The following is a 23,742-nucleotide window of genomic DNA, read 5'->3' as shown; positions in this document are numbered from 1 at the left end:
AGGGCTGCCAGCTTCAGTGAAAATGAAGTTGGCATCCTGGTGGAGCAAGTCCTGGGGCATTATGATTCCCTCTTTGGAAGTTCATGCTCCGACTATGAAGACAGAAGGGAATCTGCAAGGACATTGTGGCTTCCATTAACGTGGAAGTGGTGGCAGCACGTGACATGCAACATGTCCGGATGCGCTGGGAGGACTTCAGGTCCAGGACCCTCAGCAAGGCCCGGTGCCTCATGAAGGCAGAGAATGCAGTGGCGTGCCGGGTCCGCCTGACCAACATCCAGACGAGGGTCCTGGAACGCATAAACCCAGCGCTCCACGTCCAGATCCTTCAGAGGCAGACCCACCTGGAGTTGAGCAGTAAGTGGCCATGCATTGCTGTGTGAAACAGGTCATGTAGCAGTGTGCTCGTAGTCAGCTACTTGCCTGTATGTGTGACATAGGCCATGTAAGGATGTGTGTGTGCAGGGACATCATGGTGCTGCATGTGAGACCAGTCATGCATGAACCACATGGATGGTGCATGTGTTACAATGCAACATGCGTAGCAGCATGCATGAATGCACACTTGAATGCATGCCTGTCTCTGTTCTTGGACATGGATGGGGTGTGAGAGTTGGGTGCTGCAGTCATGGTCATGTATGGTGTAGATGTCTGTGTGTCTGAGTAGCGTGTGGGTGACTTTGAAACGCCATGGATGCATGACACATGTCCGTGATGATGTGTTCAATCACTGATGCAGTCTAGTCATCCTTGTATCCACTGTGTCTGTGGTGTACGAGGCCAGATGCATAAGCCTCCGGTGATGTGTGTGCATGGGATCAGTATGACCCATGATGCATGTGAGTTTAAAGACAACATTGTATGTTAATAGAGGCCCTTGGACATGGATGCAAATGTTGATTGCATGCGCTGTGCCAGTTTCTGCATGTGTGTTGCCTGCATTGACCCATGTGTTGTGGAGGGACATGATGGAAGTGACGTTTGACAGTGCAACTCATGTGCTATTGCTTCCTGTCTAGGGGACTATTGTACAGTACCCAGATGCTTGTGTTCTATGTCTCCCTCTACACAGCGTTGAGTGAAGAAGAGGGCGGAGACGGCGTTGTGGTGCAAAGAAGTGGGGATGCCTCCAACGGCCAGCGACGCAAGGCCCAGCCACCCTCCCAGGAATTACCATCATCGGGGAGCGAGGGGACTGGTGTCGTGTCTGCCACTACGGCTGCAGCAGAAGGAGCGGGTGAGCCCCCACAGGGGCTTGCGATGGCGGAAGACGGTGCGGAGCCATCCAGGTTGGTGGTGTACACAGAGGAGGAGGAGGCCGCTACTGAGCCGCACATGGGGCCTGGTGGGTTTGATACCACTGGTGCAAGTGGTGCAGTCCAGGGCCAGGGGCAGGAGGCAGCACAGGTCGCCGCGGAGGGGCCTGTGCATGTCACTCTCCCTGACCCTGTGACTGCACATGCATGTACCAGAAAGGATGCCCCATCCCAGGCCCGTCCGCAGGTAGGGGGGGGCCCACGTCATCTGGCACTCCACTACCTGCAGATGAGGAGACCCGTGACTGTATGGAGTCCGTCCTGATTGGTGTTGCGTTACGCACGCATGACATTCATGACGACGTGCGTGCTTCCTGGGGGGACCACGCAAGTCATCGCAAAGAGCTGCGTGGCAACGTGGCCCAGTTGGGAGGGGCCCTGGTCAGAGGGTTCCTACATGTGTCGGGCACTCTGGCGGCCCTCTCCTACTCTGTGCAGACTATGCGCCAGTCATTCTCCGTGCCGTCTTCCGGCCCAGATTCCACCAGGGCCCCCTGTCGACCTGCCCCGACCAACGCAGCCAGCTTGGTGGAGATTACATCCCTGCCACAGTCGGGAGCCGGAGGTCCAGCAGGGGTGGACACCCCACCAACTGGAGACCAGCAGATGGAGGATGTGCCGGCATCAACGGGCAGGGCACATGGACGGCACCAACAGGCTCAAGGTGGGAGCAATGATGGCCCGGGGCCATCAACATCAGAGGGGCAGGCATCGGCCGGAGGGCAGGAGGACCCTGGAATGTCTTCCGTGTGGCAGCAGTTGGGCCAGCGGATAGATGCGGAGTGGCGGCGGGCAGAAGAGGTACGGCTCACTATGGTCAGGGCGGAGTACTCCATGCGCAGGGCATTGAGGGTGGCTGAGTGCCTCGAGGCAACTCGCAGGGAGTTGGAACAGGCCATGACTGCATCCCTGCGAGCCCTCGGGGACAGGGGAGAGGCCCGCCTCCAGGGCATCGACGTGGAATTCGATGATGCCCTGGCCCGGGAAATCAACAAGTGAGCCGTAGGACTTGCCCGCCGCCATTGTATATAGTTAATTAGTGTTAGGTTTCCTTTCTATTTTTATTTAATTTGAGGCGCTTGGACAATGCCCCGCCTTTTTGTATATAGTTGTTCATTAGGTAGGGTTTTTTGTAGGTTTCCTTTCAATGGTTGGGCTCATGGACCCTGGATTTGTACTTTGTATATAGTTCAACACTGGATTTCACTTCATTTAAGTTTATTTTTCTCCATGAATCAATGGATTTGTCTTATTTTTTCACTTTGGATTTGGTTTGACGGACAGACACTTTGGACCCATGTGCTTTTGGATTGATTTGGATTCTGCTTTCACACATTTTTTTTGAATATTTTGGACATGCAGCTTTTTCTTTATTATTTCCATTATTGTGTGATTTCATTTCATTCCCTTGCTTTTGTGTTTAATACATTTTTATTTCATACTTCAGTGTGTGGTATTCTCTCTTTGGTTTCATGCATATCACGATGTGTGTTTTCTCATTCACTTGCACCCATTGTGTGTGTGTGACGGACATGTATTGATGTGCATACTTGCCATTTGTGATGTATCATGTGATGGGGATTTCAATGTGGGGTGGATGTAATACTTGGTTGTGTGTTTGGACTGGGGTGGCGTGGGTGGAATTTGGGTGGCCATAAGGCCTGTCGCGTGTGTAACTCCCCGCGCACCCCCAAAATACACATACCATGCTCACACAAGGCCTTTCGCGTGTGTAACTCCCTGCGCACCCCCAAAATACACGCAGCCACCCCAACCACCCTGGGCATGCCCCACAGGCAGCCTACACCACAGGGGCTACTTTTTCTACACTATTTACCTGGCGCAAGTGGGGTATGTGTATTCCGAGGAGTGCCCTAGTACATTTTCCCACGTGTTGGCTGCCCAGAGTGGGGTACGCGTAGTATTTTCACGCGTTGACAGTGTAGCGGCCCTGTAAACTGGTCCAGGGTTAGCGCAGCCCTTTGCGCTGCATTGGCCATTTCAATGGCTTTTCCTTGCACAAGAGGAGTTCTTGGGGGCGTAACTGGTGCTGTGGGATGTTCACTGCGCCAGCGCTCAAAATGGCTTAGTTATTCCATGAATACGTGGTGCACCAGAATGCTGTTTAGCGCACACGGCTGGCGCACGCAGGCGCACGCTCCCTCTCTGCGCTGCTCGCGTGCGCTGCCTCTGCGCTGAAATCTATGAATTACCCCCAGAATGTGCGTTGAAATCACAGGAGGGTTATGATTTGAGGCCCAAGCACCTGAAATAGGTTTTTCACATAAGAACCCACCCTGGTCACGCAGAATACTCGTTCTCACAACTCTGAAGCTTAAGGAGAACTGCATTTTTCTCAGCATAGCATGATAATTAAGATACAGTGTTTAGAGAAAATGTATGTTCAGTCTAAATATGATTTGTGTTCAATTGCTATATTTACAACAAGTATTACATAATGTACAATGTAAGGCTTTTTGCAGCCTTATGTAAAGTATTACAGCACACAATTTCAGTGACCAGATTTTCATATTTCTAATTTTATTTAAAATATGGTTAGATGTAAAGTCATACAGGAAACAGCCTTTGAAGCTCTATTTCGTTCTACCATACATATTTTACAATCTGAATCATACCAATGTCAGGAGGAAGCTGAAAGGCATTAGATTGGTTCTGGACGAGGGAGTAATCGAGCAAGTCGCTACCTAAGACTACGGATGAGAGTCATGGCGTCCTGCGTTTGGTCACTCGATATGGAGAAAGCGAAGTTCACGCTGGCTAGATATTGTGTCACCCTTGCCAGGTTCACAAATGAATATGGTAATGGGGCGATGCGTGTCTCTCTTGAGGCATACAAAGAGCAGGCACGCCGAGCTGCACTGTACGGGGTAGAACTTTGGGGGAAGTTGAATGTCCACAACGTAGCTGTTGTGGAGAATAAACATTTGAAAAATATACTTGGGTTGCTTACTAGTGTGCCAAATACACCCATGTTGCTTGAGACTGGTATACAGGGGATTGAGTTGACCCCCAGCTACAACCAGTGCTCTATTGGGTTCCTCTATGGGCAAGCAAAAACCGTTCCAAATACAAAGAGGCATTGCTGGATGTACTGTCTCAGCAAGGGAGCATCTCCCTGAAGATATTATTATTATTATTATTATTATTATTATTATTAAGTGGGTCTTCCATGTTAAAAATATGTTGTGGGTATTCGGGCTTGTGGACGTAATCCATCTGCCCTGTTAACTGCCTCCAAATTAGTTGTAAAGAGTGCTGCATGGGCGAAGGTGGAGAAAGACACCTGTTGAAATCACGTGCCTCAGAATCATTGGCAGGTTAATATTTTTTGGAATATAATTAGTGGCTTAAACTGGTGTAGAGTCATTTTGTATCATAGTGTGAGTTGCAACACACCATTGTCTGAGAGATAGCATGCATTAATGCCTCCGGTGGGAGGGTGCCATAGTCGTAGTTTAGATGTTTGACCAATATAAAGGAGTAGAAGGAATTAGTTCTATTTAATAAGAATTGTGCAACGTGTTAAATTCCTGCAGCCTCTTATATTTGAATGCATGGGCACATTTCTATGCTATGTTGAAGGGCATTTTATTTTAACATAGCACATGTTACTAGGGAATAGTATATCTCCAAGCCAAAAACAATGCAGGCTGAACACTATAATGAAAACACATTAAAAGCTGTACATGCATACATAGATTGATAATTAAAAATGGAAATAAATGGAAAACAGTGCACACATGCAAGTACATTTAACTGCATGCATGCATAACTGTTTCAAAGCCACACACGCATGTAGATGGAAAGTAGCACATCCAGGTTTAGAGAAAATCTCACAAACACACACACACAGGTTCATAGCCAGCTGCACTCAAATATTCTGAGAACATGGCACATATGTGGATTTAGAACAGGGTAAAGAAATCCTTCAGAGCATTACTTTGAATTCAAAAGTGCAGTAGCCAAATTAAGTTGACCATTGTCTACATCAAATGACCTGCACATAGCCAGTACATTCACTACCTCACTTCAGTACAAGGGGTGTGTTGATTACAAACACACTCTGAATTGTAATTGTGCAGCTAATTTGAAATTATATAATTCAGTTAAACTATAGAAGTCAAGGTAGAATGAAAAAATGTGTAAAATGCTGTGTGTATTTTAGAATAAAAAGGAATTGCTAATAGCATTTGACTCGCATGATGTATTTGGCTGACATTTTGCAAACAAACACTTTGTCACTGACCTTCCCAGACTCGAATTGTTGAGAGAAAGTTCTGTTAAAAAATGAAAAGGTTATTACGAAAGTAAAAAAACACGTTTCAGCCAGCTCCCCTTTCATATTTCCGTTGAGAAAAAGTCCAAATGTATGCACAGCACACAGCACACAGCAAAAATCACTGAACGCAACTAGACCAGGTAGGAAACAACTTGGGCACAAAGGGTTAACTCGATTTCAGGGAGGGGTCAGGGTTTATTTCATCCAGTAGCTTTTAAAAGGAGGGGCCCCCTTCTACCCAAATTGTAGCTATATTTCTCACTGTGCTTTGCAGGAGAGAGGCTTTTCAGCAAGAGATAACAGAGTTTATTACGTGAATCACCTCAGCTAGCCAAAAAAAAAAAGTGGAAAAAATATAATTTGGATATCAAGAAAGGATGCAATGTCATGACTCTAGAGGTGGGGAGGGGGAAAGAGGATACCAAGTGAAATTGAGGAGTTTGGGGGGGCCTCCAGAGCAAGTTCAGTGTACAAATGTTTTCTCATGGCTGTAGTTATTCACGGGATGACCGCGGTTATAAATAAAACGTGATTGGGAATTAAAGTGCGTCACACAAAATGTCTAGTGTTGGGGGAATGGGAGAGAGCTGGGGAACGAAAGAGGGCTTGAAGGGTGAGAGCATGCCAAGAGGTTGGGTTCACCTGGTGAGTGCCTCGGAGTTCAGGGAAGAGTTTTAAGTTTTGCATGCTTTTTACGGGCAACTGCGGTTATTTGCTGGTGTCTACAAATAACCATAGTTTTTTCTAGGCCAATATAACCGCAGTGATCAGAAAAAAGTTGAAAAAAAGAGAAAAAAAAATGTGATTAATAAAAAAATATATATTTTAAAGCTACAGTGAGGGGGGCTAATGGGTGTGGCTTTAGGATATGGCTACTTGGCTACTTAAAGGAACCAAATGGTACAATACAGAAAGTGGATATGGCCGAAGGCCATGATGAGTGGGACGGAAGTGTTTTAAAATATACAGTGGGGCGACATGTATAGTAGGCACAGCCAAAGGTAGTGTTTCAAAATATACACGGGGCATGGCTGAAGGGAATGCTTACTGGCCAGTGCCAAAGGCCCTGGCAAGTGGGCCCAAAAGACATGTATAATGGCCAAGGGCAAAAGCTGTGGCTACATAGTGGGTTTAAAAAAACATGTTGGGGGAAACATGTAACGTGGACACGGCTGAAGGCCATTGCCATTGGCCATGGCCTTGTGGCCAAGTAGTGTTTTTTGAAGGCCATGCTCAGTAACAGGTTTGAAAGCCCTCTCTAGTGGGTGCAAAAGGCATGTAAAGTGGCCACTGAAAAAGGAAGTGGTTACCTAGTGGGTACAAAAGAAACATATAGGGGGAATATGTACAGTGGACATGGCAGAATGCCATATCTTGTGGCCCGGTACTGTTTTAAAATATACAGCCGTGGCCACCTAGTGGGTCCATAAGAAATATATTTGGGGAACATGTACATGTGGCCCTGTAGTGTTCTAAAATATACAGTGGGCATGGCCCTAGGCCATGCTCACTTACCAGGGCCGAAGGCTCTTCCTAGAGTGCCCAAAAATCATGTATAGTGGCCACGGCCAAAGGCCGTGTTTACATACTGGGTCTAAAAGAAACATATTGGGCCTCATTACGACCCTGGCGCTAAGTGTTTAACGGCGGCGTAAAAGGCTGCGGCGCCGTTAAACACTTAGCGCCTTACTATGAGGCCCCTTTGCGGGACCCGACCTTAACGGCTGGTCTACACCAGCCGTTAAAGTAGGGACCCGCAAAGGGACCTTGGTGCTAAGTACGGTACCGCAATTTGCCCGTACTTAGCGCCTTCCCCATTCCCATAGAGCCCTATGGGGCGAAAATGGGAATGGGGAAGGGCCATGGTTCAATGGGGAATTACCGCCCCGCCAACCTTGGAATGGGGTGGTAATTCCCCATTGAACCATGGCGGACCTGTTACAACACCGGCACCAACCATGGTGCTAATAGCGCCATGGTTTAGCGCCGGTGTTGTAATGAGGGCCATTGTGGGAACATGTACAGAGGACATGGCCGAAGGCCATGGCTACTAGCCTCTATAAAACAATGCTATAACAAAACCAATGAAATTCACTGAAAAACTTGAGTTACGCTGCAAATAAGTTGATCAGATTTTATGCAACAAAACTCTTGAAATTCAGTGGACGTGGGAAGTCATGAGCCGCTGAACTCAGCTCTCCCCATTTATGCAATCCACCCAAATATAAGTCATGAACTCAAGCACACAGCCCAAACCGCTGGATGGAATTGGACCAGGTACAAAACGACTTGGGCATGAAGAGTTGACTCTTGGGGTAGTATAGGCTTATTGCATCCAGTAGTTATTAAAATATTTGATGGAGAAAGGTGTGCCACCTTCTCCCAAAATAATAGGTATATCTCCCATGATGTGTTGCAGGAGAGAGGCTTTTTAGAAATTAAAAGATTACTTTTTTGTTTGTTTGAACCGAGAGATAGCTGTGGTTATAACGGGAAATAGCTGTGCCTACCCACAAATGGAAAGTTTAAAAAATGACATTTGGAGGGGGTAAAAGCATGATATAACATCAGGCTAGCGGTGGGGAGGTGCAACGAGGACAGCATGTGAAATGGTGGAGTCTAGGATTCAGGAAATTAGATGTTTGGCACACATGAATGGTCAATAACCGCAGCTATAGAAGAAATGTCCAATAGCCACAGCTATCGGTATATACGACATACGCAGTTGCAGACGTGGTTAGAAGTGAAACACTCATGCGTAGGGGTGGAAATGTTTGAATGGCATCAGGCCAGAGGCGGGGAGGGGGAAAAAGAACGTTATGTGAAATTGTTGTGTCCAAGATCTAGGAAATGTAAATGTGTCACAGGAAACAGTGGCATCATAATGAGGGAAATAGGATGTTTATGGGTTGGGGAAGGTAAGGGGACAATAATAAAGTTATGGAACATGCATAAACAAAAAAAAGGCAAATTATTACATTTTGTCAAATAACTGCGGGTATGCAAACCGAGCAAAACTGAACTTGTTGGTGCATTTTTATGTATTTTCATAACCGCGGTTATATAACGACATTGCACAAATGGGCCTTTTCTGACACATATTGTGTAAAATGGATTAAATAAGGGTTATTGATCCATTAATACAGTCTATATGTTTTTTGTTTTTATTTTAATAACTGGAAGGGTGGCTGTAAAAAGTGCCATTTTGGGGGGGTGGAACTAGGATGGGGAGGACATTGGGATGAAGGTACAAAAAATAGTGTTATATCTTTGGTGACGGATGTATAGCCTGTGGCTATGGGCAGTGGCCAGATCATTCGGGTCATGTCCTTTGGCCAAGACCACGAGGGACCAGGAATGAAGTTAAAGTGCGACTACCCACCATGGACTGGCTATGTTGTAAAGTTTTCTTCAAAATTTAGGTAGGATTGAATAGGTAAATAAATGTTTCTCCTTGCTACAGCCCGAAGTGCTGGACAGGATTGCAAAAAACATTTGCAAGCAGCATCAGCAAGGACCTCAAAGCATGGCTTTGCAAATCTGTCCCGTGTTTTATTTGTCTAAAGTGTCAAAATGTAAAGTGTCAAAATGTAAGTACAACAAATTGTGATATAACTTTGGTGCCTGGGCAATGGGCCTGGCCATGAGCAAGGACAATTTGTACTCTTATTTGCTTATTGGGACGTGTTGGTCACAAATATTCTGCTGGTGGCTATAGCCTGAAGTGCTAGACTGGATTACAACAAACCTGCATGAGGAGCATCAGCAAGGACCTGAAAGCCTGCTTTTACAAATCTGTCTTGGGTTTTATTTTTCCAAAGTGTCAAAATGTAGGCACAATATATAGTTATACAACTTTGGTGCATGGACAGTGGGCCTGGCCCTCAGCAAGGATAAATGTCTACTCTGATTTTCTTATAGGGGCATGCAGCATGGCCGAAATCCTGGGTTTAAATGGGAAAAATAATTCTGCTAGATGGGATTGCAGCAAACTTGCACGAGGAGCATCAACAAGAACCTGAAAGCATGCTTTTGCAAATCTGGTCTGTACTTTACTTTTTTCAAAGTGTGAAATAGTAAGTACAAACAATTGTGATATAACTTTGCTGACTGGGCAGGGGGCTTGGCCCTTGGCAAGGACAAATGTCTACCCTGATCTGATTATTGGGGAATGCGGCATGGCCGAATCCCATGCCACATGGATTGTGAAGCCTGGCCATGGCTGCAAGCCAGGAGCACTGAACATTGGTCATATTATGAGGGTATAGTGGACACTGAACTAGGATGCAGGGTAAGTGCAGTGGATAACAGGGGTGGTTTGGTGGACCTGGGGCCATGGTCGAGCCTTATGCCCTTGACACTTCAACCATGACTTACATCCCCAGCCTGCGCTGCTGATAACGACACACATCAGTATGCATTGCAAAAAATATGTTTGTTAAAGGAGATTTACAGTTCTTTCATATACATTAAAAGAGTATTAATAACCTATATACAGTGATGTAACATCATGAAATATTTTCACTCATAAAAGCATATGAAATGGGGGGTGCTAGAGAGCCTGATCAAGATGGCTGCACCTTAAGAGAGCTCCCGCGAGAGGAGACAGGCACCGCGGCTCTCAGCCCCATAAAACGCTTCCAAACGCAGAAATATGAAGGGAATGATCGAAGTATAAGAAGACTCACAGGCTCAGAAACTATGACGCTGAACGCTGCAGAAATGACGAAGGTATAAGCCCTTGTCGCTCTGTCCACAAGGCCCAGGGTCCAGGTCCAGCTGGAAAAAAGGCACCAACCCTGAGGCCGGGGGACAGGAGACCCGAGAGGCGGCCACCCGAAGAAGACGAGCCCACCAGCCGCAACCACGGCACTGTCCACCACATAAATCCACAATATAAAACCGGAGGCCCAGATTTGGTGGAGCTGCAGACAGGGGCAGCCCATGGCTGGTGACCCCTGCCGGATCTCCCTGTGGATTTTAGGACGCATCGGCCGTGGGATAGCTCGGCAGCCCTGTTAGGGAGAATTCTCTGTTTAGGCTGAATTTCCTAACCTAGTGAGACCGCCAGCAGCTTTGCTGGATTTATGGGGTTTATTTTTTTCTCCTGCCAAGAGTGAGACTCTTTTACCCTCACTCTTGGACATGACTTGAGAGTGTTTCTGTGACTTACTATGTGCTTATGGGCTAGGGGGTATTTTTTTCCCATAGGCTATCATTGGTTTTTTTGAATGTGTGTTACACACCACCCTCAGTGCAGTAACACAGGGGTGTCATAGAGACCCCCAAACATAGACTCCACACCCTGGGACTGACTACTGTCTCCCTGGGTCTGTAAAGTCACCATTGACTTTACTAGTCTTAACTTAGGAACTTAACCAGTACAAACCATCATACTGTGGAAGTACTGGTAGGGGCAATTAGATTGCCCCTGGGTCCGTTGTCGAGGGGGTACTGTCCCGTCCCCCCTCGCCGAGTTTCTGGCTGGTGGCAGTGGATACCACGGAAATATTCCACCTGAATATTTCCCAATGGGATTTCCCATTGATTTTAATGCACCACTTTTTGGTGCAATGTTAAAGATACCGCCGGCTTATTTATTTAATATAAATTCACCGGTTGGGATTTTTTGCCAGAACTCGCCGCCAAAATGGCGTCTAGGTTCATTTCAGTAACCCTGAACCCGAGTCGAGCCTTTGTTCCACTTTTGGTGGGCTTCTGCACAGAAGCCCTCCAAAGTAGTGCCATTCTGTCTGGGTACCACAGGGGGTGTGGGAGGGGGTTTAGGCACCCTGGACTGAGTTGCCTTGCCAACTAATGTCGCACTCTGGTGTGATTGGCCCAGGTGGTGAGCCACCCCGCTCACCACTTAGCATGTTTGAGTGACAGCTAGGCTGTATGAATGGGGGTTTGCTGCATAAAAGCAGGGTTTTTGGGACTGGTTCTTCAGAAGTCGCCACAGGACCTAAGAAGCCGAAGAGGGAGAAGCCGAGCCGACCTGCCAAGACGACACCACCGGTGGAGCCCTGCGGAACCGTCTCACCACTTTTTCCGACGACAGAGAAGATCTCCCGCCGGAGAGTCTTCTTCCCTTGACTGGTGGGGACAACCAGTTTCTGCCTCCTTTTCGCCGCCCTGAAGCATCTCGTGGCCGCCTTGCCTGTGCCAAGCACCCCGGCAACCGGGATACCACTTTTTACCTCAACCGCGAAAGAGGGGTAACATCCTTTTAACCGGAAAAACTCCACGGCTGGTTTCTTCCCTGGTAGTGCAACGACCTCCAGCTTTCCTCCACGACGAGATCTTCTCCTCCTCTGGACGACGCCGCAACTTGCACCCACTACCAGGAACAACTGCCACCGCTGGAGGATCCTTTCCATTTTAAAGGTACCGTGTTCCGCCCGGCTTCCCTTGCCACCGATTGTACAGGGTAGATTTAACCCTCGGCTCTCGACCCTGGGTAAACCTGGGACACCCTAACTAAACTTTTCTTAACTGAGAAAACCCTTTTCGACTCACCTGTAAAGACTTGTGACATTGTGTGATCTTGGGCATCTTTTCGCCTGGCTTTCCCTAGAGTGGGCCTGGCAACCGAACTTCCTTGCTCCTCAATAGACTGCCTTGCTAAACTTACTGTGAACCTCTGAAAAGTGTTTTACCTTGCTGTTTTCATTATTTCTGCCTTTTCCCTCCCTTTTTAACTAACTTGTTGGAGTGCCATCTAACGTTAAGCGCTCACCTCTGTTTGGAAATAAGTGGTGTTAACCTAGACTTGTCCAACAAATAACTAGGGATGTACATATAAGTAATAGTGACTGTGTTTTGACTTACTTACCTTTTCTGTGCTAGTGTAATTTATGAGTGTGTCTTTTCAATAAATAATTATATACTTTTACACCTAGCTCTGGTCAGTGTTTGCTTGAACTACTGTGCCTCTGTACCTATTATGTATGCTATGTATACTGCCTAACTCTTCTTGAGGGAAGTCTGACTGCTCAGCCACAGCTACCAGGTAAATCCGGGTGGTACAGACTGCTACCAAGTGGGTTTACTGCCAAACACCTGTAGCCTTAAATCTTTTGCAGTGGTCCCAGAGGGAACTGCACAGGTTTCTGTCTAACACTGGTGTAGAGCGGTGGGATTTGTATTGAGCATACACTTTAGTGTACTTTTGAGATACCTTAGTGCAACTAACCACAAAGCTTAAAGCACAAAAAGAAAAAGTCATATTCTAACCTGTCTACTATGGAAAGTTATAGTCAAGAGTCCCTTGCTACAAAAACTCCTGATTGTCTAAGACTTCTCTGTAAGCATAAGAATCTCATGACTAAAGGAAAGAAAATGGAGCTAATAGAAAGGTTGTTAGAAAACCAAAGTCTGGATGATGGTTCAGAGGAATCTAACACTCCAGCAAATGTAGAGAACAGCAATGATGTTGATATTGAAAAAAGTATTGATGATCTTGGATCAGAACCAGAAGAGGAAGATGAAACTGTTGTAGATGTTCCCTCTAGGCCTCTGTCTGCTCTACCAGCTGTACCTACTGGGCCTTTGCCAGGTCCCACATTTGGTCCTCAGTACTATGAACTGGAGAAAATGAAACTTGAATTAGAGTACAAGAAACTTAATGCTCAAACTGACAAAGAACTAAGGCTAAGAGAAATGGAGCTCAAGTATGAGCTAGAAATGAAGAAATTGTCTGTTAAGAATGCTTCTCTCTCTGGCTCCTCTTGAAGTTCCAGTCCTAAAAGCCCCCGGATGCCTAAAGAATTGATTGGTATGTATGAGCCTAAGTTGGATGTGTTGGATTGGTTGTCTATGTTTGAGTATAATCATGGGCTCCAGAACATCACAGGTAATGAGTTACTCACCTGGTTGTTCTCTAGGCTTCCCCCTGTTGCGACTGATACAGTAATGGAGTTGGGGGAGGAGGATAGGAAAGAGTATGAATGTGTGAAACTAGCTTTGATAGCTAGGTTTGGGAAGACCCCTTCCCAGTATCTTAAGAGGTTTAGAAGCCTCAAAAAGCATGATGGTACCCCTTGGGCTACCTGGGTGTGTGAAGGGTTGAAAAACTTAGAGGGATGGATTAAGTGTTACAAAGTGAACACTTATGAAGGAATGAGAAATCTTGTAATGATGGAGTCAATGTATGATGCCTGCTCTCCTGAGCTCAGACAGCACTTGGCTGATTCACAGGAATTAGATCCTAGAAAGCTAGCTAAGGCTGCTGACTTGTGGGTTGCCAACAGGGCTACTCACAAGGATTCTGGGGTAACTCAGAAGAAGGATGAGGGGAGGCAGCCTAAGAAAGACTCCAAAGAGAATTCAAATAATTCCAATTCCAAAGAGGGCCCCAAACCACACCATAAGGGTAAGCCACCTGGGAAACCACAACAGAGCAGTATACCTTCTGGTGCCAAACCAGAAGGAGGTCAGAACAAGCCTCCATTCCAAAGGGCCTTTGGATCCTGTTATGTTTGTAAGGCTACTGACCATGTGAAAGGAGATCCCAGATGTAAGGGTAAACCTTCAGGGGTCCAGCTTGTCTCCTTAGCCTTCGCTCCAGAGGAGGAAGTCCCTATGGCAAGTGGAAACTTTCTACTACTGGCTGATGAACCCACTGGAGTCTCAGCCAGTGTTTCTTTAGTCTCTCTGGGGTTGTGGGAACAACAGAATTTAGATGTCTATAATTCTATCCCAGATAATACTAAAGAGTATTAAAAGGACAGTGTCCATGTGAATGGTCAGGAGACTCCTGCCATCAGGGACACTGGGGCCAGCATAACTGTGGTGGATGAATCATTTTTCAAGGCAGAGGATGTTGCTAAGGCACCCAAATGCCTCACCAAGTTAGCTGGAGGGCCTGCGCAGATGTGTCCCCAGTTACCAGTTCTCATCCAGTGTAATGATATGGCTGTGAAGATACCTGTCAGTATACAATGTGAAGTACCAGGTAGGGTTCTGTTGGGTAATGACCTGAAAGCTCTTGGAGTTGTGTCACATACCCCCAGACCCCCTAGTAAAAGGTTACAGGAGCTCACCAAACCTGCAAGAGAGAAAACCCTGCGAGGTTTTTCTCAGGAGATGATGACAGAAATGACTCCTCTTCCACTGGAGCAACTTACTGCAGTAACTACCAGATCAGGAGCAAAGGGGAAACCCAAGACTCCTAGAAAAAAACCTACAGCAAGCACTCCAGTGCTCCAGTGCTTCCAACAAGGACTTCCCCGAGGTTGTCCAAAGTTACACCTGTAACTCCACCTCCAGCTGAGGCTGAGAGGGAGGTACAACCCTGTCTGGTTTAACTAGACTCTGAAGAAGAGCTAGTAGGAGGCCCAGAACTTATTGGAGACCTGGACCCGGCTGACCATCCTGAGCTGCAGTCTTTACTGGTAGAAGGTGGACCCAGCAGGTCAGCTTTTCGTAAGGGACAAAGAGAATGTCCAACTCTGGAGGGCCTTCGCCAACAGGCAGCTTCTCAGGCTGATGGGCAAGAGCCTGGGAAGTATAGGTTACAATGGGAAGATGGCCTCTTCTACAGTGAACCAACCGAATCTGAACCTGGAGCCTACCAACGCATGGTAGTGCCCCAAGAGAACAGACAACAGTTCTTGCAACTAGCCCACGAGATTCCTTTGGCTGGTCACTTGAGTTTCAAGAAGACCAAGGAAAGGCTCTCTCTCTACTTTTATTGGCCAAAGATGGGGGCTGAAGTAGATAGATATTGCAGGAGCTGCCACACCTGCCAGACTTCTGGTAAGGTTGGTTCCAAGAATGTGGCACCTTTAGTGCCTCTCCCAGTTGTGGGAGTCCCATTTGAGAGGGTAGGGATTGACATTGTTGGTCCCCTTGATCCCCCAACCTCCTCAGGCAACAGGTTTATCCTTGTTGTAGTAGACCATGCTACTAGGTACCCTGAGGCAATTCCTATGAGGACTGTTACAGCTCCGGCTGTAGCTAAGGCCCTCCTTGGTATTTTTACCAGGGTTGGGTTTCCTAAGGAGGTGATCTCTGACAGGGGGTCAAATGTTATGTCCCACTACATGAAAGCCATGTGGAAAACCTGCGGAGTCACCTACAAGTTCTCAACCGCATACCACCCTCAGACAAACGGGTTGGTAGAAAGGTTTAACAGGACCATGAAGAGCATGATAGGTGCTTTAGAAGAACCCCTTAAAAAGAAGTGGGACCTTCTACTGCCATGCCTTCTCTTTGCTTATAGGGAAGTCCCTCAGGAGGGAGTAGGTTACTCTCCCTTTGAACTTCTCTATGGCCATCCAGTCAGAGGCCCCTTGGCCCTGATTAAGGAGGGGTTGGAGAGTGCTCCTTCCCCCAAGCCAGTCAGAGTGACTGACTATGTGATAGGTCTCCGAAGGAGAATGTCACACATGATGGCAGAAGCAAGTGACAACTTGAAAGCTGGACAAGCTCTGATCAAACATTGGCATGATCAGAAGGCTAACATGGTTGAGTTTACTGAAGACCAGCTAGTTCTAGTTATGCTTCCAACAAGGCAGAGGGCCTTACAAGACAAATGGATGGGACCCTTCAAGGTTGTGGGAAAACTTGGAGAGGTCAACTATCTGGTGGATCTGGGCAAACCCAGGGAAGCTCCCAGAGTCTTCCACACCAACCGCCTCAAAGCCTATGTCTCTAGACCAGAAGTAGGGGCCTTGCTCCTAGCTTCATCTGAAGAGGAGGAGGAGAGTGAAGCTCTACCTGACCTCCTGAGAGGCTTACCTTTGGACAAAAAGGTTGAAGGAGTTAATCTCTCTTCAGATCTGACCCCTGAGCAACAGGAGGAGTGCAAATCTATGTTAAATCAGTTTGCCCCCCTGTTCTCACTTTCACCAGGCTTGACCCCTTGGGGACAGCATGATATTTTCACTGGTGATTGTCTGCCAGTCAAAAGCAGAGGATATAGGATGTCAGAACATGTCAGAACCCACATCAAAGGTGAGGTCAAGAAGATGCTTGATCTCGGGGTAATAGAGCCCTCTACTAGTCCATGGTCTAGCCCAGCGGTGTTAGTACCAAAAGCAGGATCCAAGGAGTTGAGATTATGTGTGGACTATAGAGCTCTTAATGCAGTCACCAAGACTGATGCCCACCCTTTGCCAAGGACAGATGAGTTGGTGGATAAACTTGGTGCAGCCAAGTACCTCAGCACACTGGACCTTACGTCAGGCTAATGGCAAATAGCCCTGACAGACCATGCCAAGGAGAAAACTGCATTTTCTACCCCAGTTGGCCTATACCAATTCAAGGTTATGCCTTTTGGACTATAAAATGCACCTGCAACATTCCAAAGGATGGTGAACCAAGTTGTAGCTGGGATGGAGGACTTCTGCATGGCATACTTGGATGACATTGCAGTCTTCAGCCACTCCTGGGAGGACCATGTGAACCACTTAGGACATGTTTTGCAGGCTCTTGAGCAGGCCAATCTGACCATAAAGGCAAGCAAATGCCAAATTGGACAGAGTAAAGTGGTCTACCTTGGACATGAGGTAGGAGGTGGTGAGATAAGGCCTTTGCTCAGCTAGATTGAAGCTGTGCAAAATTGGGCAACACCTACTACTCAGACCCAGGTGAGAGCCTTCTTAGGCCTCACTGGATACTACAGGAATTTCATTGAGAACTATGGGACCATAGCTTCTCCTCTGAATGTGATATCCTCTCCAAAATTCCCAAAAAAGGTCAAATGTAATGAGGAATGCAATCAGGCCTTTGAAAGCCTGAAGAAAGCTCTTTGCCAAGCTCCAGTACTCCGAGCTCCTGACTACAACCAAACCTTCATTGTACAAACTGATGCTTCCAATGTAGGTATAGGCGCAGTTCTTAGCCAACTGGATGGGAAGGGTAGGGAACACCCCATTTGCTTCATCAGTAGAAAACTGAAGGATCCTGAAACAAGGTGGGCAACAATAGAAAGAGAATGCTTTGCTATTGTGTGGGCACTGAAGAAGTTTAGGCCATACTTGTATGGTTCTACTTTTGTCATTCAGACTGACCACCAACCCTTGAGATGGTTAATGCAAATGAAAGGGGAAAATCCAAAACTATTGAGATGGTCAATCTGCCTCCAGGGGTTTGATTTCACCATTGAGCACAGGTCAGGGTGTCACCATCAAAATGCTGATGGACTCTATAGGATGTATGTCATCGACTAGAGGTATGAGGTTCATCCAGGAGTGGATTAAATCCTCCTGTCCCTTAGTCTGGGGGGGGGCGAGTGTTAGGGAGAATTCTCTGTTTAGGCTGAATTTCCTAACCTAGTGAGTCCCCCAGCAGCTTTGCTGGATTTTTGGGGTTTATTTTTTTCTCCTGCCAAGAGTGAGACTCTTTTACCCTCACTCTTGGACATGACTTGAGAGTGTTTCTGTGACTTACTATGTGCTTATGGGCTAGGGGGTATTTTTTGTCCCATAGGCTATCATTGGTTTTTTTGAATGTGTGTTACACAGCACCCTCAGTGCAGTAACACAGGGGTGTCATAGAGACCCCCCAAAATAGACTCCACACCCTGGGACTGACTACTGTCTCCCTGGGTCTGTAAAGTCACCATTGACTTTACTAGTCTTAACTTAGGAACTTAACCAGTACAAACCATCATACTGTGAAAGTACTGGTAGGGGCAATTAGATTGCCCCTGGGTCCGTTGTCGAGGGGGTACTGTCCCGTCCCCCCTCGCCGAGTTTCTGGCTGGTGGCAGTGGATACCACGGAAATATTCCACCGGAATATTTCCCAATGGGATTTCCCATTGATTTTAATGCACCACTTTTTGGTGCAATGTTAAAGATACTGCCGGCTTATTTATTTAATATAAATTCACCGGTTGGGATTTTTTGCCAGAACTCGCTGCCAAAATGGCGTCTAGGTTCATTTCAGTAACCCTGAACCCGAGTCGAGCCTTTGTTCCACTTTTGGCGGGCTTCTGCACAGAAGCCCTCCAAAGTGGTGCCATTCTGTCTGGGTACCACAGGGGGTGTGGGAGGGGGTTTAGGCACCCTGGACTGAGTTGCCTTGCCAACTCATGTCGCACTCTGGTGTGATTGGCCCAGGTGGTGAGCCACCCCGCTCACCACTTAGCATGTTTGAGTGACAGCTAGGCTGTATGAATGGGGGTTTGCTGCATAAAAGCAGGGTTTTTGGGACTGGTTCTTCAGAAGTCGCCACAGGACCTAAGAAGCCGAAGAGGGAGAAGCCGAGCGGACCTGCCAAGACGAGACCACCGGTGGAGCCCTGCGGAACCGGCTCACCACTTTTTCCGACGACAGAGAAGATCTCCCGCCGGAGAGTCTTCTTCCCTTAACTGGTGGGGACAACCAGTTTCTGCCTCCTTTTCACTGCCCTGAAGCATCTCGTGGCCGCCTTACCTGTGCCAAGCACCCCGGCAACCGGGATACCACTTTTTACCTCAACCGCGAAAGAGGGGTAACATCCGTTTAACCGGAAAAACTCCACGGCTGGTTTCTTCCCTGGTAGTGCAACGACCTCCAGGTTTCCTCCACGACGAGATCTTCTCCTCCTCTGGACGACGCCGCAACTTGCACCCACTACCAGGAACAACTGCCACCGCTGGAGGATCCTTTCCATTTTAAAGGTACCGTGTTCCGCCCGGCTTCCCTTGCCACCGATTGTACGGGGTAGATTTAACCCTCGGCTCTCGACCCTGGGTAAGCCTGGGACACCCTAACTGAACTTTTCTTAACTGAGAAAACCCTTTTCGACTCACCTGTAAAGACTTGTGACATTGTGTGATCTTGGGCATCTTTTCGCCTGGCTTTCCCTAGAGTGGGCCTGGCAACCGAACTTCCTTGCTCCTCAATAGACTGCCTTGCCAAACTTACTGTGAACCTCTGAAAAGTGTTTTACCTTGCTGTTTTCATTATTTCTGCCTTTTCCCTCCCTTTTTAACTAACTTGTTGGAGTCCCATCTAACGTTAAGCGCTCACCTCTGTTTGGAAATAAGTGGTGTTAACCTAGACTTGTCCAACAAATAACTAGGGATGTACATATAAGTAATAGTGACTGTTTTTTGACTTACTTACCTTTTCTGTGCTAGTGTAATTTATGAGTGTGTCTTTTAAATAAATAATTATATACTTTTACACCTAGCTCTGGTCAGTGTTTGCTTGAACTACTGTGCCTCTGTACCTATTATGTATGCTCTGTATACTGCCTAACTCTTCTTGAGGGAAGTCTGACTGCTCAGCCACAGCTACCAGGTAAATCTGGGTGGTACAGACTGCTACCAAGTGGGTTTACTGCCAACACCTGTAGCCTTAAATCTTTTGCAGTGGTCCCAGAGGGAACTGCACAGGTTTCTGTCTAACACTGGTGTACAGCGGTGGGATTTGTATTGAGCATACACTTTAGTGTACTTTTGAGATACCTTAGTGCAACTAACCACAAAGCTTAAAGCACAAAAAGAAAAAGTCATATTCTAACCTGTCTACTATGGAAAGTTATAGTCAAGAGTCCCTTGCTACAAAAACTCCTGATTGTCTAAGACTTCTCTGTAAGCATAAGAATCTCATGACTAAAGGAAAGAAAATGGAGCTAATAGAAAGGATGTTAGAAAACCAAAGTCTAGATGATGGTTCAGAGGAACCTAACACTCCAGCAAATGTAGAGAACAGCAATGATATTGATATTGAACAAAGTATTGATGATCTTGGATCAGAACCAGAAGAGGAAGATGAAACTGTTGTAGATGTTCCCTCTAGGCCTCTGTCTGCTCTACCAGCTGTACCTACTGGGCCTTTGCCAGGTCCCACATTTGGTCCTCAGTACTATGAACTGGAGAAAATGAAACTTGAATTAGAGTACAAGAAACTTAATGCTCAAACTGACAAAGAACTAAGGCTAAGAGAAATGGAGCTCAAGTATGAGCTAGAAATGAAGAAATTGTCTGTTGAGAATGCTTCTCTCTCTGGCTCCTCTAGAAGTTCCAGTCCTAAAAGCCCCCGGATGCCTAAAGAATTGATTGGTATGTATGAGCCTAAGTTGGATGTGTTGGATTGGTTGTCTATGTTTGAGTATAATCATGGGCTCCAGAACATCACAGGTAATGAGTTACTCACCTGGTTGTTCTCTAGGCTTCCCTCTGTTGCGACTGATACAGTAATGGAGTTGGGGGAGGAGGATAGGAAAGAGTATGAATGTGTGAAACTTGCTTTGATAGCTAGGTTTGGGAAGACCCCTTCCCAGTATCTTAAGAGGTTTAGAAGCCTCAAAAAGCATGATGGTACCCCTTGGGCTACCTGGGTGTGTGAAGGGTTGAAAAACTTAGAGGGATGGATTAAGGGTTACAAAGTGAACACTTATGAAGGAATGAGAAATCTTGTAATGATGGAGTCAATTTATGATGCCTGCTCTCCTGAGCTCAGACAGCACTTGGCTGATTCACAGGAATTAGATCCTAGAAAGCTAGCTAAGGCTGCTGACTTGTGGGTTGCCAACAGGGCTACTCACAAGGATTCTGGGGTAACTCAGAAGAAGGATGAGGGGAGGCAGCCTAAGAAAGACTCCAAAGAGAATTCAAATAATTCCAATTCCAAAGAGGGCCCCAAACCACACCATAAGGGTAAGCCACCTGGGAAACCACAACAGAGCAGTATACCTTCTGGTTCCAAACCAGAAGGAGGTCAGAACAAGCCTCCATTCCAAAGGGCCTTTGGATCCTGTTATGTTTGTAAGGCTACTGACCATGTGAAAGGAGATCCCAGATGTAAGGGTAAACCTTCAGGGGTCCAGCTTGTCTCCTTAGCCTTCGCTCCAGAGGAGGAAGTCCCTATGGCAAGTAGAAACTTTCTACTACTGGCTGATGAACCCACTGGAGTCTCAGCCAGTGTTTCTTTAGTCTCTCTGGGGTTGTGGGAACAACAGAATTTAGATGTCTATAATTCTATCCCAGATAATACTAAAGAGTATTATAAGGACAGTGTCCATGTGAATGGTCAGGAGACTCCTGCCATCAGGGACACTGGGGCCAGCATAACTGTGGTGGATGAATCATTTTTCAAGGCAGAGGATGTTGCTAAGGCACCCAAATGCCTCACCAAGTTAGCTGTAGGGCCTGTGCAGATGTGTCCCCAGTTACCAGTTCTCATCCAGTGTAATGATATGGCTGTGAAGATACCTGTCAGTATACAATGTGAAGTACCAGGTAGGGTTCTGTTGGGTAATGACCTGAAAGCTCTTGGAGTTGTGTCACATACCCCCAGACCCCTAGTAAAAGGTTACAGGAGCTCACCAAACCTGCAAGAGAGAAAACCCTGCGAGGTTTTTCTCAGGAGATGATGACAGAAATCACTCCTCTTCCACTGGAGCAACTTACTGCAGTAACTACCAGATCAGGAGCAAAGGGGCAACCCAAGACTCCTAGAAAAAAACCTACAGCAAGCACTCCAGTGCTCCAGTGCTTCCAACAAGGACTTCCCCGAGGTTGTCCAAAGTTACACCTGTAACTCCACCTCCAGCTGAGGCTGAGAGGGAGGTACAACCCTGCCTGGTTTAACTAGACTCTGAAGAAGAGCTAGTAGGAGGCCCAGAACTTATTGGAGACCTGGACCCGGCTGACCATCCTGAGCTGCAGTCTTTACTGGTAGAAGGTGGACCCAGCAGGTCAGCTTTTCGTAAGGGACAAAGAGAATGTCCAACTCTGGAGGGCCTTCGCCAACAGGCAGCTTCTCAGGCTGATGGGCAAGAGCCTGGGAAGTATAGGTTACACTGGGAAGATGGCCTCTTCTACAGTGAACCAACCGAATCTGAACCTGGAGCCTACCAACGCCTGGTAGTGCCCCAAGAGAACAGACAACAGTTCTTGCAACTAGCCCACGAGATTCCTTTGGCTGGTCACTTGAGTTTCAAGAAGACCAAGGAAAGGCTCTCTCTCTACTTTTATTGGCCAAAGATGGGGGCTGAAGTAGATAGATATTGCAGGAGCTGCCACACCTGCAAGACTTCTGGTAAGGTTGGTTCCAAGAATGTGGCACCTTTAGTGCCTCTCCCAGTTGTGGGAGTCCCATTTGAGAGGGTAGGGATTGACATTGTTGGTCCCCTTGATCCCCCAACCTCCTCAGGCAACAGGTTTATCCTTGTTGTAGTAGACCATGCTACTAGGTACCCTGAGGCAATTCCTATGAGGACTGTTACAGCTCCGGCTGTAGCTAAGGCCCTCCTTGGTATTTTTACCAGGGTTGGGTTTCCTAAGGAGGTGATCTCTGACAGGGGGTCAAATGTTATGTCCCACTACATGAAAGCCATGTGGAAAACCTGCGGAGTCACCTACAAGTTCTCAACCGCATACCACCCTCAGACAAACGGGTTGGTAGAAAGGTTTAACAGGACCATGAAGAGCATGATAGGTGCTTTAGAAGAACCCCTTAAAAAGAAGTGGGACCTTCTACTGCCATGCCTTCTCTTTGCTTATAGGGAAGTCCCTCAGGAGGGAGTAGGTTACTCTCCCTTTGAACTTCTCTATGGCCATCCAGTCAGAGGCCCCTTGGCCCTGATTAAGGAGGGGTTGGAGAGTGCTCCTTCCCCCAAGCCAGTCAGAGTGACTGACTATGTGATAGGTCTCCGAAGGAGAATGTCACACATGATGGCAGAAGCAAGTGACAATTTGAAAGCTGGACAAGCTCTGATCAAACATTGGCATGATCAGAAGGCTAACATGGTTGAGTTTACTCAAGACCAGCTAGTTCTAGTTATGCTTCCAACAAGGCAGAGGGCCTTACAAGACAAATGGATGGGACCCTTCAAGGTTGTGGGAAAACTTGGAGAGGTCAACTATCTGGTGGATCTGGGCAAACCCAGGGAAGCTCCCAGAGTCTTCCACACCAACCGCCTCAAAGCCTATGTCTCTAGACCAGAAGTAGGGGCCTTGCTCCTAGCTTCATCTGAAGAGGAGGAGGAGAGTGAAGCTCTACCTGACCTCCTGAGAGGCTTACCTTTGGACGAAAAGGTTGAAGGAGTTAATCTCTCTTCAGATCTGACCCCTGAGCAACAGGAGGAGTGCAAAACTATGTTAAATCAGTTTGCCCCCCTGTTCTCACTTTCACCAGGCTTGACCCCTTGGGGACAGCATGATATACTCACTGGTGACTGTCTG

This window comes from Ambystoma mexicanum, chromosome 2q (assembly GCF_040938575.1).
Source record: "Ambystoma mexicanum isolate Mex_15411 chromosome 2q, UKY_AmexF1_1, whole genome shotgun sequence".
In the NCBI taxonomy this organism is placed as follows: domain Eukaryota; kingdom Metazoa; phylum Chordata; class Amphibia; order Caudata; family Ambystomatidae; genus Ambystoma; species Ambystoma mexicanum.
This window is presented reverse-complemented; position numbering follows the sequence as displayed.